Source organism: Marmota flaviventris, chromosome 8, assembly GCF_047511675.1.
Source record: "Marmota flaviventris isolate mMarFla1 chromosome 8, mMarFla1.hap1, whole genome shotgun sequence".
Lineage (NCBI taxonomy): Eukaryota > Metazoa > Chordata > Mammalia > Rodentia > Sciuridae > Marmota > Marmota flaviventris.
The window spans coordinates 77756562-77760355 of record NC_092505.1 but is presented as its reverse complement, the minus strand read 5'-3'; the positions used below and the strand labels follow the sequence as shown (position 1 = coordinate 77760355).

The window sequence follows — 3794 nt, the reverse complement described above, 5'->3', positions numbered from 1 at the left end:
TACCTTTAATTTTCTTTTGGTCTCTGCCTCAGCACTTGTCTTACTCTCTTCATTCTCTCTCATCAATCTCAAAATTTCCCGTGGGGTAAGCTACATATGTATTCATGACTCCCATCTACCCCTCTGATGTAGAATCTCTCATGAGCATGAGGCCCATAAATTAACTGTCCCTTAAACATATTATCAGTTGCAGGTTTCATGGAACCTCAAACTCATCTTTTAAAAGCAAGCTTTTATTCCTTGCTGTATTGGTCAGATTTCTATCACTGTGACAAAATGTCTGCAACAGAGGGAGGAAACTATTATTTTAAACTCACCGTTTCAAAAGTTTCAGGCCATGGTTGCTTGGCCATGTCACTTTGGGCCTCTGGGATGTAGGACATTAAAGTGGGAAGCATATGGCAGAATAAACTTCTCACTCTATGGCGGCTGCGAAGTAGAGAGAGAAAGGAGCAGGGTGGGTGGGGTGTCCTAATATACCCTCATGCACATGTTTCCAGTGACCTACTAACTCCAACTGACCCCACTTCTTAAAGTTTCTACCACCTCCAATAGTGTCTCCAGCTATGAATCAAGCCTTCAATTCATGAGTCCAGATTCAAAGTCTCACACTTGCCCCGGGTCTGTTCTCTATCTATGTTCCCTATTTTCATGGATGCATCACTTAATGATATCTCAAATATGCACCTATTTGGGTTTAAAATCACTTTCACTCCTCTGATTTTACATCCAATTAATCATCACTCCTGCCTATTTTGCATCTAAATGTCACTCAGATTTACCCAGTTCCATCCATTCTCATAGCTCCTAGGTGATTTTAGGTCCTTGACATCTCACTTTGGTTTTGATAAAATAAATAATATTTGTATATAACTCAAATATATTATTAAAATTAATTTCATCTTTTTTCTTTGATGAAGGAGACCATTATAAAATTATTAATTGCATATGTATCTCATTTCAACCAGGCAGCAGTAATCTATACGCTAGGTAACTCTTAAGCCTCTTTTTTTAGGTCTCTTGAATTTTACTTTTTAAGTTTTATTTACCTTAAAATGTATTGTAATTTAATTAATTCAAGGTGTTATTTGGGGTTAATTGGCCTACTTCTAGTTACAAATTTTAAGTAAAGTTTATTATAACTGAATTTGTCCTTCTCTTGCCCTTCCTCTCACCCTTCCTTTCTTCTCCAAATAAAAATGTTCTTGGTTGGTAGAGTGCTTGCCTAGCATGCACAAGGCTTGCACAATCCCCAGCACCACACACACACACACACACACACACACACACACACAAATGTTCACATGTTCATGTTCTCTCCTGTGATGCAGTTTACCTCATGCAGGTTTCATCATATAGTGCAACTGTTTCCTAACATGTCTGTCTTCCCATCTAGGCTGTGAATTCTTAAGTGGCAGAGACTAAATATTAATTATGTTTGGGTTCCCTCAACTCAAAAGGTGTTTATTGCATAGTACTAGCTCAATAGTTTGAGGGTGTGACTGTAAAGAACCAGAGCCCTAAAATTTGAATTCATTTTATTTTAGGCAAGACACTGTCATATATTACTTAGGATCTAGTTAATATTTTATCTTAAAATGCAAACCGTTTTTATTTATAAAAGGAGTATTCAATCCATATTCAAATAATGCAGAAGTATGCAAAAATAAAAAATGACAGACCCCCAGAAAAGTCAAGCGTGGGAATTATGAACTTCATTCAGTTCAGCATTACTGTCACAGCAGTCTGGTTACCCTAGATGGCAGTCTTGAGCTGTTGTTTGGACAGGTAATGCAGGACTAGCCTCAGTGCTTGCCAAAGACAAAATCATTATCATTGTTTTCAAATTGAAAGTAGCAATTCATATTAAAATCCTTAGAGGTAGATTAAGCAAATGAAAGTTTGATAATTTTTATGACTTATCAATGCATTTAAAGGTATGCATGAAGAAAGATGTCAAGCTGGTTATCTCTATTGGGCACAAAAAGACAAGATATTAAAATAGTGCGCAGATAGTTGACATTTTATAACAATGGGTAATTTTAGACTGGCAAAGGGAAGGACTGTAAGTTCCAAGTTTGTGTTTTGGGTTTTTTTTTTTCCTTTTTACTCAGACGGGTTATGTGCTGACATCATAACAGTTTAGAGGGAGGCACATATCACACAATGGTGTGAACACCCAATAATCATGCTAATGACCAAAAAGGATCTGTCTTTGGACTTTTCTAGATCCTATTCTAACTTTGGATTGTATAACTCTGTTTTGGCTGAATTCCTGGTGTAGCTTTGGAGCCAGTGACCATATAATTGCCTGAACACAATTTTACCCCACCTTCAGGTATAAATACTAGAAGAGAAACCCAAGAGTGAACTGCAAAACCCCCTCTATTTTCCAAAGATTGTGCATACGCGTGTGTCCAGCAGCTCTTGGGTGACTTAGATCCCAGTGCCAGTCACACCTAGCTGGAATAGAATCTGCCTTGTCTCATGATTTTTGAGTTTCTCCCCTAACCACTAATTGCCAGGATTTATTTATTCATTCTCAACAAAAATGGATGTGTTTTGATTGCCTGCAATGTGATAGGGATACAGCAATGAGCAAATAGTCAAAAGCCCCTGTCTTCAAGAGGTATAGTACATACAAATTACAGAAACATACTGCATAATGCCATGAAGAATAAAAACCATTTAGGAGGATAGAGATGATGAGAATAGTCTTATATATGGGGTTTCAAAAAAAAAAACTATTTAATGAGAAGACATTTGAGCTGGGGTATGAATGAAATGGTGGGAGAGAGTCTCAGGCAGGGGGCAGGGCAAAGGCTCTGTGGTGAGAGCTAGATGGCCTCCATTTACAAGTAACAAGATTATGCTGGAGTGATCAACAGTGGTATGGTGGGAAATGAGGTTGGAAAGTACCAAGGCCAGATCATCTGTGGTGTAGTTGGCTGTTGGTCTAAAGTGCCATGGGAGGTATAAGGAGGCTTTGAGCAGGTAAGTCACATTGTCTGACTTAATTTCATGGAAAGATGCACTTAATTTCATGGAAAGAAATATTGCCATGCCACTTCAGACACATTATCGTGCCACCATTATGTTAGCGCTGTGGCTGGTGGTAAGAAGAGTTTCTTGAAGTTGGAAGAAAATGCAAGTGCACTGTTTCCAGGTTGAGAATATCGTTTTGTCAACAGCATGGTGCATGAATAAGGTTATAGAATGAATGTGAAAATGGATACATGAATCAAGAGTTGGGAAATAGAAAATCAGATGCTTTGTCTCTACCTGAAGCCCATGTGCCCTCACCCCTGGGGACTGATGATCAATAAAGCCATTTCCTAGGTATTATTGGTGGGAATGTAGATTGGTGTACTCACTATGGAAAACATGAAGGTTTCCAAAGAAATTAAAAATGAAGCTTCCATTTATGACCCATAAATCCCTACTCTGGGTATATATCCAAAGAAAATGAAATCAGCACCTTGTAAAGACATGTACATTCATTCCCATGTTCACTGAAACATGATTCACAATTGCCAAGGTGTAGAAATAATCTGTTGCCAGATAAATGGATCAGAAAACTGTGGGGAATACATACAATAGAATATTATTTGGCCTTAAAAAAGATTTTACTGCTTACCACAATATGAATGAAACTGGAAGACACTATGCTAAGTGAAATAAAGGAGACTGTTAATGGGTTAGATATGAGGTATCCCCCAAAAGCTCATGTGTGAGACAGTGCAAGAACATTGAGAGGTGAAATGATTGGGATATGAGACAACCCAATTAGTGAA

The 3794-nt window shown here is 37.9% G+C and overlaps 1 non-coding gene across 1 annotated transcript; it reads right to left on the bottom strand.

Annotated features, from left to right (window-relative positions):
• Positions 1-2108: 2108 nt before the first annotated feature.
• On the bottom strand, positions 2109-2209 carry LOC114099062 (small nucleolar RNA U13). Its single transcript, XR_003583832.1, has one exon. It is a non-coding gene; the product is annotated as a small nucleolar RNA U13 (small nucleolar RNA).
• Between the last annotated feature and the right edge of the window lie 1585 nt (positions 2210-3794).